Genomic DNA, 17,300 nt, shown 5'->3' with positions numbered 1-17,300 from the left:
GTTGATTGGACAAGAGGGGAGCACCTCACCGCGTCTGGGCCAATCACAGTCTCGACCCCTGGAGTCTGGGGAGTGGGACGGAGTGAGTGATGCGGCTCGGGGCTCCCTGCCCAAGTTCCGGAGATGCTGGCAGCCAGGTTTTTAGGCAAGGGGTCCACGGAGCCCCGAAAGACCCTTCTGCACAGAGGAGGTGTGAATGAGGAAGAGGCAAGAGATGAGGAACAGTGAGAGAGCGTGATTCCTGTTCCTCCAAGCCGTGGCTGCACCCCCGCCCTGGGGCTCCTTCAAACAAAGCCCCCTTTTTGCTTAAATTTTATCCCGTGGGTTTCTACCTTTCTCAAGAAAACAAGCCCTGGCCAGTGCCTTGCCAGGTGCTAGGGCTTTATAGACGCATAAATACGGCAGGGTCTCTGCCCTGAAGGTCATAAAGCAGCAGGAGACACGGACATATACACTAAACATTAACTACGGGGCGATAAGTGCTATAATAAAAATTTACTCGAGGCCCGGAGGTTGTGCAGAGATAAATTAAGATAACAGATGTAAAAGCATTTTGAAAAACAAAAACGTGTGTACGTCCCCTATAATCATACTTAGGGGATTCAACTACATTTCAACTGTTAGTTTAATCAAGAACACAGCCGGAGTGTTGCTGATTAACAAGGCAGAGGCTGGTGTTATCTGGCAATGAGTAAGTTATCCAGGATCTCATGCTTTTACTTCCTCCTTTGTGTTTGGTTACTGGATGGATAAATAACATTACAATGTCCCAAAGAATTGGGAAGCATGGGTAGTTTCTGACCTTCCTGCTATGTCACAATTCTCTACCCTTTCTGTCCTGCCTACCTCAACCTCACCTTGACTCCATGAAATTACCAGGTTGCTGACTCAGCTAAAATAAAACCTTATGAGTGAATCACTGATGGAGAAGTTTTGCTCATAGATATGCCATTACTCTGTTAACCACAGATGGTGACATTATGTCTGGAAGGAAGGTGTGACTTCTACTTAAATAATCTTTAAAATCATCCTGTCCAAGGACGCTTCGAATGTTCTACAGTTTATGAAGGAGCAAGATATCGTCTTGAGAAATGCCTTCCCTCCACCCTCATCACGGACAGACACCCGTTTATTCCTACTGAATTTCTGATGGCGGAGATAACAGCACTCACGTAAGTTACTGGCACCGTGGTGTAGAGGAACAAAGCAGGCTTTGTTGACCTAGGTTCAAATCCCAGTTCCACAAATTGCCTGCTGTGGAGTCTTGAGCAAATTAATTAACCTCTCTGAGCCTCAGCTTCCTTGTCGATTGCAGGAAGGAAAGACACTGACAAGAGATCAGCTGTGGGTGGACAGGTGGATAACTGAACCAGGTAGAACTCTAAGGGTTACATGAGAGAAGGTGTATAAACATGACCCACCATGGAATGGAACTAAAAACTCCGTTTAGAGGCATCTGGCTGGCTCAGTTGGAAGAGCATGTGACTCTTGATCTCACCATCGTGAGTTTGAGCCCCTCGTTGGTGTAGAGATTACTTAAGTAAATACATAAACTTTAAAAAATGGCTTGTTTCTTCTAGCGTATCCTGGAGTGAATTGGGTTTTCTGGGACAGACTGGGAGAGCAGGGCTTCCTTTCCAGAAGAGCTGATCTACTTCTAGGAATTAGAACGTGATCCATCACATTTAATGACAATGATGGGTTTCTTTTCTTTCTTTCTTTCTTTTTTTTTAACTGTTTTATTTATTTGAGAGAGAGAGAGAGACCACGGGCACCGGCATGAGGGGAAGGGTGGAGCAGAGGGGGAGGGAGGGAGAGGGACAAGCCCAAAGCAGGGCTCGATCCCAGGACCCTGAGATCAGGACCTGTGCCCCTGAAATCAGGACCTGAGCCAAAACCAAGAGTCGGACACTTAGCTGACTGAGCCACCCAGGTGCCCGGACGATGATGGGTTTCTAGAGACTTGTATCATTTGCAACTCAATAAGTCAAGAATAATTTCCCCATGAGACTAACTATAAAGTTGGAGGCTTGATCCTCAGAGCCCAAATTCTACAACCATTGTAGTATTGTGTTTCCACTGAACTTTAAACAAATTTTTGTCTTTTTATTTTTATCACTGAAGTATAATTGACATCACTGTTTGATTTTTTTTAAGATTTTATTTTTTTAAGTAATATGTACACCCAACGTGGAGCTCCAACTCACAACCCAAAGATCAAGAGTCACAGACCGAACATGTACTCTCTGCCCGTCTCTACTTCGCAAATCGCTCGCACAGAAACAAACAGGAAGAGCTATCACAGTGACTGTCCTTCGTCATAGCACTTCATCGCAGCTGACCTTTCCGTGAAAGCGACGACAACAAGGATGTGTTTTTCAGCCTCAGCATTTCCAAGACCACTTGATTTTTTTTTTTTTAAGATTTTATTTATCTGACAGAGATAGAGACAGCCAGCGAGAGAGGGAACACAAGCAGGGGGAGTGGGAGAGGAAGAAGCAGGCTCACAGCGGAGGAGCCTGATGTGGGGCTCGATCCCACAACGCCGGGATCACGCCCCGAGCCGAAGGCAGACGCTTAACCGCTATGCCACCCAGGCGCCCCTCCAAGACCACTTGAACTCAGAAGTCCCAGCACCCCTAAGCAACAGTGCACCCCGCTCAGGATAGGAATTGCCGTGTCTCTGCTAAAGTGGCACTACCCTGTGGCAATTTCATGAACAAGCCCCACTCCCGCCATTTTGAAATTAACGGTTTCTTAACTACCTTTTTAATTGGGTGGAGTTTTGTATTTCCATCATGGGGCATAAGATGAGGCTTTATTCCTATTTTTATGTTATTTCAGATTTCATCATTCAAATTCACATACATTGTAATTGCACTATGCTGGATTTCTTTAAATCTTCGGATTCCTGATTTTTGAGATTTTGAGAAGTCTGCAGCTTAAGTTTCCAGGAAGCACCATGGAAAGGCAATCATATACCTTACGTTTTTTACTCCCAGAAGGAGCCCCACTCTGGGCAGGATTGCACTAGGCTGCCTGGAAGAAGCCATCTCTTCCTCACATGTATAGGAGGTATCTCTTCTTGTTCTTGGAAACTCACCCCCACTTCCTTCCATCTATTGGGGTCTCCTTAAGCTGCTTCTGCAGGTCAGCCATGGACACCTCCATGGTCCATGCATGTGGCCCCTGAGCCGTCTCTTTTCATCCTAACCTTCTCCTTTCATAACTCAGGGTGGTGCTTTTCAAATTGGGGTCTGTAGGTATATTCCTGGGGAGGAAGTCTATGAGTTCTACCAAGTTTTGAATGTTGTGTTTTCATCTTTGGGTCATCTGGATGACCACTCCAGAACCAAGGGCCACCTCACAATTTTATTTTTTTATTTTTTAAAGATTTTACTTATTTATTTGACAGAGAGAGCACGAGGAGGGGGGAAGGAGGAAGGGCAGAGGGAGAGGGAGAAGCAGGGATCCTGACCCCCGGGATCATGACCTGAGCCAAAGGCTCAGTCGGTTAAAGACTGAGTCACCGAGGCACCCCTCACCTCACAATTTTAAAACCTGCTTTTCCATTCGGAGTAAGGTCATGCCCACGGCAGATGAATCAGTACGCAGTATCACTGCAGGCCAACAACTCACCAGAGTTCAAACAGAGAGAGATGGCGAGAGAAGTGTGTGGTTCTATAGAAGGATGGGTTTCGCAGCTCTAATGTCCTTCCCATCCGATGTGCTAGCAGTAGGGTTATAAATAAGCCACAAAGAAACGTATTTTCTGTATTATATTTTGTGTGTGTTTGGTTTGGTTTTGCTTTTAAGTAGGCCCTCTGCCCAATGCAGGGCTTGAACTCACAGCCCCAAGATCAAGAGTTGCATGCTCTACTGACTGAGCCAGCCAGGTACCCCTCTGTATTATATTTTGGGGTACACGATTAAATGGATTGGCTCATTAAAATAATGACTAGGTGGTTAAAATGGAGTTTATTGTTCAAAACCAAAAAAAGTCAACAGTGATCATGTCAGTGATTCAAATAATGGTCCATTACCCAAAACAAAACTCAAGTAGAAAATACATCTTTCGGGGCACCTGGGTGGTGCAGTCGTTGGGCGTCTGCCTTTGGCTCGGGGCGTGATCCCGGCGTTCTGGGATCAAGCCCCACGTCAGGCTCCTCCGCTGAGAGCCTGCTTCTTCCTCTCCCACTCCCCCTGCTGTGTTCCCTTTCTCGCTGGCTGTCTGTCACATAAATAAATAAAATCTTTAAAAAAAAAAAAAAAAAGAAAAGACATCTTTCCCCATTAAACCACACAGAGGTGATTCCCAGTGATTCGATGCCAGTCAATCACCGTCCATCACTTTGAGTTAATGTTGTTCATTTAACATTTATGACTTTTTGTTTGCAGTTTTAAGTTTATTTTAGTTTAAAGCCGAGGCAACATATGAACTTTTTAAATATGGAAATGTCAGTTTTGTTGAAAATGTCTTCATTTTCATGCCTGCCTTGGAAGGAGTCAATACAATTTAAGAAGGGGGACTTCCCCTCACCACCAAGCATATACCCCAGTGCAAATATTTCCAAATATTTCCCTCCTCTTTCCAGTGGTAGATGAAGAATGAATTCTTCCGGTCCTCTGGACAAGGGAAACCAGTTTTTCAATGGGTAATGATTTAGTGTCTAGTTGTATTGGCCCATCAATACAGAGAAAAGAGAGCGGGACTTATGTGCATGGAGGTTAGGAGGGAAGGGCTGCATGTGGGGAGCTATCCAGAGCCCAGGGTATGTGCTGGAACATCCCCGCTTCTGCAGGAAAACTCTGGGTACAAACGCCTCTGTCGTCTGCGCGCAGGACAGAGTGGGGTTCTCACCAGGGACCGCCCAGCAGGGACAACATCCAGCGATGCCACAGGCTGGAGGTCCCTAACCTGGGATCGTGATTGGAGATGACCCAGTCACCAATCAGCCTCATCGGGAAAACACACCTGAAGCGGGGGGCACTGCCCAGCCACTGCCGGTATATTGTGAGGACACCACGGAGCAGGCTCAGGGGGCTGAAGGAATCCAGACACAGGGAGGAGCATCGAGCAGCTGCAGAGGTGTCCCTTCCCCCTTCCTCCCTGCCCGTCTTTCTCTCGATGGGCTGAATCTGTCAGAAAGTCAGCTGGCCAAGGATTCTGGAGTATGGTTTTCAGAGTCCCAGCCAGTCCCACAGAAGCTGATTCTGGCCAACTGAAGCTGCAAAGGAATTTACCAAAGACTGTTGGGTATCTCACAGAACTGGCTTGAGAAATGAGATTGGAAGTTGGCCCAGAACCGGCCCAGAAAGGACACCACTTCCATATGGCGTCTGATATCGCTATCCTAGTGTGATAGATTCTGTGATTTTCCAGAAGGGATTCCTTCTCTCCTCTTCCACCCCAAGCTTCCCTGTCCCACTGACCACGGGCTTGGCCACGTGACCTGCTCTGACCCACGGAATTTGGGGGAAATGACCGCGTGCCCTTTCTGAGCAGTGTTCCTGTCCCACTCGCCTGCCATCTTGTGTGAGGAACGCATCCCCCAGGGAGCTGCTGCTCCTCCCACCCCAGCTCTGCAAAGGCGTGAAGCACACTTGAACCCAACCTGTGGGAGTCCAGTCGAAACCAGCCAAGCAGCAGTCTAGAACATCCTGTCCACGGAACCATGAGTGACAAACACCTTTGCTGTTGGAATCCACTGAGATTTGGGGGTATTCTTTTTACCGTGGTAGAAGCTGACAAACACACACGACCATCTAGAAGAATCCATCCTCCCCTGCTTTTCTCTCTCTCTTTTTTTTTTTATAAAAAAGCTCTAGCTTCTGATAGATTCCTGTGCAGGGAGGTCCCACTAGCCAAGCCCAGGTCATACCTCTGCACAGGACCTGACGGGGGGGGGGGGGGACACGAGGACAATACTTATGAGTTTTCATTTTCTATAAAAGTAGGTGGGCTCTGTAACGTCTGCCTCTCTACCTGACTCAGGGTGGCCACACTGGGTTGAACAGTGTTTCCAAGAATTCATGTCCCCCCTGGAAACGCAGCATGTGACCTTATTTGGAATAGGACCTTTGCCATGTAATTGGTTAGGATAAGGTCCTACTGGATTGGGGTGGGCCCTAACCTACAGACGGGTGTTTCTATAAGAAGGGAAAACCGAGGGGCTCCTGGGTGGCTCAGTGGGTTGAAAGTCTGACTCCTGGTTTCGGCTCAGGTCCTGATCTCAGGGTCATGAATTGAGCCCCTAGCTGGGCTCTGAGCTCAGTGCAGAGTCTGCTTCAGATTCTCTCTCCCTTTGCCTCTGGTCCCGCTTGTGCTCTCTCTCTCTCTCAATATATAAATGAAATCTTAAAAAAAAAAAAAAAAAGAAGAGGAGAAAACGGAGACACGGAGACACACAGGGAGCAGGCCACGTGGTGACGGAGGCAGAGATTGGAGCGATACATCGATTAGCCCAGGAACACCAAGGAGCTGGAACATTTTGCCAACACCAGCAGCTGGAAGAGAGGCAGGAAACTTATCCTTCCCTGGAGACTCCCGAGAGGGCATGGGCCTGCTGACACCTTGATCTCGCACGTCAAGCCCCAGAATTGTGGGAGAAGGCATTTCTGTTGTTTTAAGCCTCCAGTCTGTGATACTTCGTTACAGCGGCTCCTGGAAGCTATGTAAGAAGGCGGTAAGGGAGCCCCCTCTCGAACCAAAACAAAAAGCTAAATTTCCTTCTCCCATACACGTCTTGGTCATACTCTGAAACAGTCACTCAAGGGGAGGATCCTTGGATGTTTCTTCCGTGGAAGCGGTTTGTAGGGGAAGGTGAGGCGGCGCAGCAGGGACGCCACCCCCGGGCACCGGAGCCTGCAGAAGGAATGTGGTATTTTGCGTCTCTGCCTTCTCTTGGATTGCATCTGCTCCCAAAATAACTTTGCCTGGATAGGGCTGCTCAAGATGCTGGGGTGAAAAACAGATGCCTCTTCAAAAAGTCTGAATGTCGGAGTAGAAGGGCCGTGTGGGGACGGAAATGGCTGGGGCTGGAGTTTGAGATCTGAGCGAGACAGAGCTGATCGTGTTAGACCCGCCAGTCACCCCACACGTCTTCCTATCAATCTCTACTAGATTCTCTCAAAGCCATTTTGGAACAGTGGAGGGAACAGAAATATGTTTCTTATGTGTCTTCAGAAAATTGGAGATTCAACAAGGCAATGGCATGAGAAAAAGGGAGGGACCACTTTAGCTAAGAGACTCCAGAGACACCAAGGGTCGTGTGTTGTCCTTGTTGGGATCTGATTCCCATAGATCAACCGTGAGAAGATATATTTTTTTTAAGGTTTTATTTATTTATTTATTTATTTATTTATTTATTTATTTATTTATGAGAGAGTGGGGGGAAGAGCAGAGGGGGGAGGGAAAAGGAGGGGGAAGGAATCTCAGGCAGACTCTGTTGAGTGTGGAGCCCCACATGGGGCGCAATTTCACGACTCTGAGATCATGACCTGAGCTGAAACCAAGAGTTGGATCCTTAACCGACTGAGCCACCCAGATGCCCCTGTGAGAAGATATTTTTGAGATAATCAGGGAAATTTGAAAATGAACTGGATATTAGATGATCAAGTCATTACTGACAATTTTATCAGATGTGATATTGGCATTATAAGAAAATAGCTGTTTTATTTTTTTTAATTTTTTAAAGATTTATTTACTTGAGAGAGAGAGAGAGAGAAAGCACAGAGGGAGAGGGAGAAGCAGACCCCTGCTGAGCAGAGAGCCAGATGCAGGGCTCCATCCCAGGACCTTGGTATCAGGACCTGAGCCGAAGGCAGACGTTTGGCCAACTGAGCCACCCAGGTGCCCTAGAAAATAGTTGTTTTAAAAGAGGTATGAAGTATGTAGAGACAAAAATGCCATGTTTGGGATATGCTTAAAAAGCATGAAAATGGGAGACTTGAATTTTGACCATCGAATTTAGGTAAGAGGTGTGATTGCTAGTGTTCCATCATCTTGCCCTTCATATGAGTCTATTTTGAAAACAAGCAAATAAATATTGTAACAAATGGAAGGAGTAATAAAGCTATCTGTAAAAATATTTAAAACCAGTGGAGAGACATTTGGCTAAACACTGTATATTAAGCACACATGTTTGTATCTGTTTCCGCTTGAAACCCATCCAAAATGACAGTCAAGGACTAAAACAAGTGTCAGCGCACCAGAACGAGGAGGAGGGGGGTCCACCCACTGCCAAGAAGTGTGCTGCAGTCCACTCAGGCAGCGGAGCAACGTACCACAGACTGGGTGCGTATAAACAGCAGACCTTTGTTTCTCACGGTCTGGAGGCTGGAAGTCTGAGGTCAGAGTACCAGCATGGTTGGGTGAGGGCTTTCTTCTGCATCGCAAACTGCTCGCTGTGTCCTCGCGTGGCCGAAGGGGTAGGGGAGCTCTCTGGGGCCTCTCTTACAAGGGCACTCATCCCATGCATGAAGCTCTACCTTCGAGACCTAAATCACCTCCCCAAATCCCACCTCCTAACACCATCCCCTTTGGGGCTCAGGGTACCAACATTCAGACCACAGCAAGATGTCAACACATTTTTGGACCGTGGACAAGTTCAGGCGTACCCCATTTCATTGTCCTTACACCTCGTTGTAGTTTGAAGATACTGCTTTTTTGCCTTTTTTTTTTTTTTTTTTTTTTACAAATTGAAGGTTTGTGGCAACCCTGCGTCAAGCACGCTTACTGGCGCCGTTTTTCCAACAGCACTGGCTCACTTCAGGTCTCTGTCACATTTTGGTAATTCTCACAGTATTTCAAACTTTTTCATTATTATTATATTTTTTTGGCAATTGTGATCAGTGATTACGACTTGCTGAAAACTCAGATGGTGGCTAGCATTTTTTAGCGATGAAGTATTTTTACATTAAAGCGTGTACTTTTTTTAGGCATCGTGCTGTTGCACACTGCATAGACTACGGTATCGTGTAAACAGAACTTCCATGTGCTGGGAAACCAAAAATTTCACTTGGCTTGCTTTATTGCGATACTCACTTCATTGCAATGGTCTGGAACCGAATGTGCAATGTCTGACTATGCCTCCGTTGAAGCAGTAGTACTGATCTGAGAGAGCGGAGGAAGTTACACCATAAGGCCTCACAGAGGGAGGCCAACTGAAAGCAAATCTTCATCCCACATGCACCTTCCACATGGTATTAAAGGCCGTAGGGACAGAAGCATGCGAGGTCAGGACAGAGGACTGGGAACAGAGGGCCATACTAGTTGAATAATGTCCCCCAGAGATGTCAACTCTTCACCCCTGCACCTGTGAATGTTACCCATGAAAGGATCTCTGCAGATGTGATGAATTTAAGGATCTTGTGGTGGGGAGACGATCCTGGCTTATCCAGGTGGGCCCTAAATGCTACGACAAGTGTCCTTACCAAAGGAAAGGGAGGGGATTGGACACAGACACGGAGGAGGCGGCCATGTGCAGAGGGGGGCAGAGAGAGATTTAAAGATGGTGGCCTTATCAGTCGTTAAGCGTCTGCCTTCGGCCCAGCTCTGCTAGGAAGCCTGCTTCTTTCTCTCCCACTCCCCCTACCTGTGTTCCCTCTCTCGCTGGCTGTCTCTCTCTCTGTCAAATAAATTTTAAAAATCTTTTTAAAAAATTTAAAAAATAAAGATAGTGGCCTTAAAGATTGGACCGAAGTGACCACAAGACAAGACACAAGTGAGGAGGCAAGGAGTGGATTCTTCCCAAGAGCCTGCCGACACTTTGATTTTGGACCCCTGTAACTGCCTATGGACTTTCTGGCCTCCAGATTTGTGGGAGAAGACATTTCTGTTGTTAAGTCACCAAGTTTGTGATAATTTGCTATCAGGGCACAAGAAGGTACTCAGAGTTTGCCAGATATAAGGAATAAGTCAGATGGAAGGAGCTATAAGACACCCGGGGCCCCATTCTGTCCTGTGCTGCTCACCTTGGCAGGAGATGGGGGGGTGATTCTCTGGACAAGTTAAATTTGCACCACAGATGCTCCTGACTCAGGGACACCAGACACAGTGTGGGGCGCAGGTGAGGCTCCTGACTGAAAACCAGGAGAGTGACAAGGGTCTGCATTCCAAACAGGGAGGCCCAGGGCCTCTGCGTCCCTGGGAAGTAATTAGAGAAAGGATTGTTCCTCTCGGGCAGGAGGTAAAGGATGGCTCCCTGGAGAAACCAAACAGCCTGAGAGATGAGACCTCCAGCTACTGACGTTTGGCCTCCAACCAAAAAGGTGACCTGCCGTCCCACCAGCAGCCCCAGCCATGAACATAGCACTTACAGTTGGCTATGGGGTGCCCTGCTCTAAGATGAGACTTAACAGCCGAAGAGCATCCCGTGCTTGAGGACCCACCACACCATGTTCTCAGGCCTATTTGAAAAAAGCTTTCAACATGAAAGAGGGAAGAAACTAGAGAAAGGAAATTTGGGCGCAGGGCTACGCAGAGATGGGACATAAAGGTCAGGTGATGCAGCCCCCCTGTGGGCTGCCACCCAGTGAGGGCTCAGGACAGCTGGGCCAGATGCCTCACCCAAGGGATGGAACTATTTGGAGGAAACAATCACAGAAAACGAAAAAATAAAGTAAAAATCGAAGAGCAGCAACTGGACTAAATACCCCAGGAGCGGTAATAAAGGACAATCAGCCACTGAGACAGAACGCATATTCCAATCCCGTATCTATCCCATTGCACCTGCACTTGGCACAGCCGGCCTGAACGGCGATCGCTGCTCTTTTACTAAATCTGGGCTGGGGAAGGGCTGTGGGCCTGCCCGGCCGGTAACCGGTGACAAGGGGGCAAATGATGCTCTGTGACTTCTGGGGCTAAGATATAAGAAGGATACAGCTTCTGCCTGTCTCTTGGGGTGCTTGCCCTGGGAACCCAGCCACAGCTGTGGTGAGGAAGCCCAGGCACCAGGGAAAATCCTGCGTTCTGGCAGACAGCGTCCCAAAGCTAGGCCCTGGGCTGACCACACCGTCAGCAGCCAGACAAATGAAAGCCGAGACTTCAGACGATGGTTGCCTGTCTTAGGGGCTTCTAGTCGAGCCTCAGATATCATGCAATGGGGACCAGCCCTCCCCAGCAAGTCCTGTCTGAATTCCTGACCCAAAGAAACCAGGAGAGACAAATGATTAAACGAATAGACACGAAATAATCACGCAGTACGAACGAGCTGGAGGAAAGTAACACTGTGAGTTAGAAACTCACCACAAAGGCTGAAAGAGGGAGCTGAGGCCACGGACTTCATGTTCCAGCTCTGATCCCGTCTCATGCTCACCTCGTGCCAATGGGACTTGCTGGTTCGTTTGAGTCTAGGCCATCTGTCAATTGGCACCCTAAACTGGGGCGGAGCCTTGGGGGAGAGAATCCCAATGAACCCCGAGCTAGCGCTGGAAGAAGACAGCATGGGCCCTGGAGAGAAGAGCAAGTGTCTAATTCAGACATTCTGGGGAATGTGCACATTTCTTAAAACTGGTTTTTTTTTTAAAGTTATTTATTTATTTTTTATTTTTTTAAAAGATTTTATTTATTTATTTGACAGAGATAGAGACAGCCAGCGAGAGAGGGAACACAAGCAGGGGGAGTGGGAGAGGAAGAAGCAGGCTCATAGCGGAGGAGCCTGATGTGGGGCTCGATCCCATAACGCCGGGATCATGCCCTGAGCCGAAGGCAGACGCTTTAACCGCTGTGCCACCCAGGCGCCCCCTGTGCCACCCAGGCGCCCCTTTTTTTAAGTTATTTAAGTAATCTCTCCAACCATCATGGGGCTCGGACTCACAACCCCAAGATCGAGAGTCAGGTGCTCTTCTGACTGAGCCGGCCAGGTGCCCCAAATGTGCACGTTTCTTTATTTGTGCTGGTCTCAGTTAAACTCAAATGGGGATTGGTCTCTTAGAGACAAAACCTGTCTTCCCAGTGTCCCAAGCTAGGCCATTCTCCTGGAGTAAGATGAAGCCCCTCCAGCTGGCTGGGACTGGCCTCTCTGCTCCCTGTGGAGAAGCTGCCTCGCCCCTGCTTTGCCTCATGCATTATAAATTACTAATAAAAAAATAATAAGAGAATAGTGTTTGCCTCTTGGAATTTTTCTCTTAGGATTTTTTTAAAGACTCTGTAAACATTGCACCAATAGGAAGCAGTTGCTACAGAAAAGCAGGAACTTTTTTTTTTTTTTAAGGATAAAATTGCCCATATTTCCGCCACCCAGAGATAACTACTGTTTTGTATTTGTATATCAAAAACCATCCCTCTATTAGGCTGAACCAGAGGAAATTACCAAAATTCAACCAATTTTGACTTACGAAAACTGCCATTACACAGGGTTCCATCCAACACAATTTTGTTTTAATGGCTACAGAGTGGAGAGCCCTTGGCATGACATAATTTCCTCAACCTGCCACCCCCTATTGGGCCCTTCTGTAGTTTCTACTTTTTCACAATGATAAAAAATATTACAATGGAAAATTTAGCCCATTCTTTGTGGACATCCTTTCTTAGTTTCTTAGGAGACCTTGCTAGAAATTGGATACGTTAGATAAAAGGAACGCACATTCTAAAAGCTTTTGTTGCATCTTGAAGGCATAGTCTCTGAGAAGCCAGAAGCTGGTTGGTACAAGGGAAATCTCCCCACTCCCGAGAGGATGGGAGTGTCAGGGGCCCTGTGGGTTATTGCTTCTGCTAAAAGGCCACTCAAAAGGGAGGGAGGCAAGATCAGAAGGGAACTGGAAACTGAGAAGCAGCTGGGCATTTACTGCTTGGAGTAGAGAGAGTTTGTAGAGGCAATTATGCCTGTACTCCAAAAAGGCTGAACACATGCTGGTTATAAAACCGGAGAGGGCCCGTGGCAGCCTGTAGAATGGACAGAGAAGAATCCTGTGTTTATTACTGGGACAAAGTTAAGTTAGGGACAAGGAATATAACTGAGGATTTTTTTTTTTTCTTTTAGCCTGGATCTAATAGAGGAATTTTACCATTTAAAGGTAAAATATAAAGTAGAAGTAGCAAAAGTATTGGGCGCTTGGGGTGGCTCCGTGGGTTGAGTGTCTGCCTTCAGCTCAGGTTCTAATCTTGGGACCCTGGGATCAGCCCGTCTCAGGCTCCCTGCTGGGCGGGGAGTCTGCTTCTCCCTCTCTCTCTGCCCCTGCCCCCACGCCGTTACCCTCACCCCTGCTTCTCCCACCCCCGCTCATGCTCTCTTTCTCAAAAATAAATAAATACATAAATAAATAAATGATGTCTTAAAAAATATATATATAGACTTGTTCTGTGTGTCTGAAAAGAAAAGTAACAATAGCTGTGGCTGGCACCTCCTGGAATTCACACCCTTGTGTCACCTCCTGCCCTCAAGGACAGGCTGGGATTGGGAGCTTGCTTGTAATGAATAGAATACTATGGAAGGGATGGGGTGTCCCTTTTGAGATAAGATTATAAAAAGATTGTGGCTTCCGTCTTGGGGTCTTCTCTCACTCCCTTTTGGGCGGCTTGCTTCCGGTAGAAATCAGCTGCTGTGTCATGAGGCGGCCTCGTGGAGAGGTTCTCACCCCCCCCCCCACCCAGGGACTGAGCTTGGAAGGTCTCCCAGAAGACGGTCACAGCCTCTGCTGCAATCAGAGGGGGCCAGAGCCTCGCAGTGAAGTTGCTCCCGGACTCCTGATGCACAGAAGCTTGGAGACAACTGAGTTTTGGGGGTAACTTCTGTGCAGCAGCAGGGGACACATACAATAGAGCTCCTCCTCGAGGACCTGCCACGTAGCAGGTACAGGTGCTGGCACTTTGCAGTAATAATTCATTGGGTCGGTCACTGTGACCCTGTGAGTCACTGCCCTGCTTACTCTCATTTTCATTTGAAGCAACTGAAGCCTCCCCCCCAAGGGTTAACAAACTTGCCCAAAGTCGCAGAGTTAGGAAATGGTGAGGCTGGCATGTGGATGGAGACGTTCGGGCATGGGAGCCTTGCTCACATCAATAAAGATTTAAAAACAGCTGCTCATATTTCACAGGCTGGAATTGCATTGTTTGCCTCGGCCGAAAACGAGCAGTTTGGCAAAGGGGACCTCATCGTCTTAAACTAATCCCAACTTCCCGTCCCCACCGCCTGCAGGGGCTATGGAACCGCTGGATTTCCCCTGAAATTCGAGGTTCTGTAAAGTGGGTGAACAATCTGGCTTTGGATACAAAGGAGGAAGAGGATTCACTTGGCTGGGTGGTAGCTCGCAGCGCCGTCTCTTCTAAGGCATACGATGGGTTCTATTCCTACTCTTACTCCTTTTTGGAGGGAAGCCGCAGGAAGTGGTGATGGGTAGGATTCAGGTGAGACGGTCGGAAACGGGTTCACCAGTGATTATATTCACGTTCCACGCTTGAGATGGTGCTAGCTTGGTTCAGAGCCAAGATACTCATGGAGGCCGTCTGGCACAGTGGTTAAGGTATTGGTTCTGGAACCAGCCGGATCTTGGTAGCTTTAACTGTGTGACTCTGGACAAACCACCTCACCTATCCCAAAGGTCTGTGTCCTCCCTTGAAAGTGGGCTAGTAAAATACCAACGAAGATTGTGGTCAGAATTAAATGAGGTTGGGCCGCCTGGGTGGCTCAGTTGGTTAACCGTCTGCCTTCGGCTCAGGTCATGATCTCAGGGTCCTGGGATCAAGTCCCGCATTGGGCTCCCTGCTCAGTGAAGAGCCCGCTTCTCCCTCTCCCTCTGCACCTCCCCCTGCTTGTGCTCTCTGTCTCTGACAAATAAATAAAATCTTAAAAAAAAAAAAAAAAGAATTAAATGAGGTAACATGGGTAAAGCACTTGGCACCATGCCTGGCACATAGGGAGAGCTTAACAAAGGAGAGCCTTGATTATGATTATGATTATTTTAGAAAGAGAGAGTGTGTGGGGAGGGGCAGAGGGAAAAGGAGAGAGAGAATCTTAAATTAAGCAGGCTCCACACCCAGTACAGAGCCTAACACGGAGCTCAATCCCACAACCCTGAGATGATGACCTGAGCCGAAACCAAGAGTCGAATGCTTAACCGACTGGCCACCCAGGAACCCCAGCCATGATTATGATTATATATAATATAATAAGACACATCAGAGGGGCGCCTGGGTGACCCAGTCAGTTAAGCGTCTACCTTCAGCTCAGGTCATGATCTTGGGTCCTGGGATCGAGTCGTGTTGTGTTGGGCTCCCTGCTCAGCAGGGAGCCTGCTTGTCCCTATTCCTCAGCTCTTCCACCCCCCCCCGCTGGTGCTCTCTCACTCTATCTCAAATAAATAAAATCTTTAATTAAAAAAAAGAAGGCACATCAGAGCATTACTAATTAGTTATGAAATATTACCTTCCAAGTGTGAAACACCATGTTGGGCTTATATGGGATATAATATACCTTGATATTAAGTGGTACAGAGAATCTAGCAGGGAAGCTGGAAAGCACACATCAAAAGATACTCTGATAATATTTGGGAACACACGTTAAGTGACATATATTAGGGCATGTTAAGAATTTAGAGTCAGTTTTTGGGGCGCCTGGGTGGCACAGCGGTTAAGCGTCTGCCTTCAGCTCAGGGCGTGATCCCGGCGTTATGGGATCGAGCCCCACGTCAGGCTCCTCCACTATGAGCCTGCTTCTTCCTCTCCCACTCCCCCTGCTTGTGTTTCCTCTCTCGCTGGCTGTCTCTATCTCTGTCAAATAAATAAATACAATCTTTAAAAAAAAAAAAGAATTTAGAGTCAGTTTTTAAATTAAGGATATTCAAACACATATAACTAGAAGAACTTTTGAGTCACAGAGTTCCAGAGCTAAAGAGGACCACAGATTTTGTAGGTAAGTAAAGTGAAATCCAAGAGGAATTTAATGCCTTTACTTGCAGGTCATAGAGAAGCCAGAAGCAGGCTCAGGTTTGGGTTCAAGTTTGGACCCTGCCACTAACTAGCTGTATGTGTGTGTGTGTATGCTTTAATTTTAAACATTTTAAAAAATGTATTTATTTATTTATTTCGGGGGGGGGCGGAGGGAGAGCATGAGTGGGGGGAGGAGCAGAGGGAGAGGGAGAGAGAGAAAAGCAGACTCCCGGGACACAGAGCTCAATCCCAGGACCCTGAGATCATGACCTAAGCCGAAGTCAGACATTTAACCAACTGAGCCACCTAGGCGCCCCTAGCTGTGTGTTCTCGAGCAAGCCACTTACCTCTGAGCCCCGCTTGCCTCGTCTGTGATATTTTATCATTTCAGACCTCAGCTTTCTGACTCCCAACCCATCTCTCAGGATGATGACTGAGAGCCTTACAACCCTACTTTATACTAAATTATTTAATATATTGGTCCAGTTTACATGGTAACCAATGTGTACGTAAGGAAATTAACATCTCTAAAAGCAGAGTTAGGCTTTTTAGTAGCAGAGGCAGGAAAGTATATGGGAAACCCTCCATAGCTAAAGAGTACTTTAGCTTTATGTCATTCTCTTTAAAATAAGACTTCAGAAGTTGAATTCTAAAGCCATCTAATTTCCAATTTTATGAAATGTTCTGGCTGGAAGTGAAATGGAATCATTAAGGATGCTCTCAGTTACACAGATAGATCAGTGCATTTGCCTAGGCCAGGATTCTCAGGCTAATTAGAAGATTCTAGAAGTGTCATGGCCTAGAGGCGAAGTCACTTCCTAGACTGGGTACTTAAATATTTTTCCACATAAAGGCTTCAGAAATTTTCCACTCTTTGAGGGGGGCAAGCGTGACACCACTTATGTAAGAAATAATCCCTTTCTGTTTGGCCCTGTCCACAGGCTTTTCTGAGTGCTTACTGCCACCTGGTGGTGCTTAGATGAATAACCATTAATAGGAAGGGCGGGCACTCCAGTTATTCACTCCCTAGTGACTTATTTCACTGGTTGGCGTGCCAGGTCATTTATTTGCTTCTGTGTGTACGTATGTATGTATGTATGTATGTAAGTATCTGTGTATGTATTCCAATGAACATTTTATTTATTTGTTTGTTTATTTTTAAGTTTATTTAAGTAATCTCTACACCCAACGTGGGACTCAAACTCATGACCTAGAGATCAAGAGTCCAAGAGTCACGGGGCGCCTGGGTAGCGCAGTCGTTAAGTGTCTGCCATCGGCTCAGGGCGTGATCCCGGCATTCTGGGATCGAGCCCCACATCAGGCTCCTCCGCTATGAGCCTGCTTCTTCCTCTCCCACTCCCCCTGCTTGTGTTTCCTCTCTCGCTGGCTGTCTCTCTGTCACATAAATAAATAAATCTTAAAAAAAAAAGAG

The sequence above is a fragment of the Ursus arctos genome, unplaced genomic scaffold (assembly GCF_023065955.2).
Source record: "Ursus arctos isolate Adak ecotype North America unplaced genomic scaffold, UrsArc2.0 scaffold_25, whole genome shotgun sequence".
Taxonomy (NCBI): Eukaryota; Metazoa; Chordata; class Mammalia; order Carnivora; family Ursidae; genus Ursus; species Ursus arctos.
Note: the sequence above shows the minus strand (reverse complement) of the source record.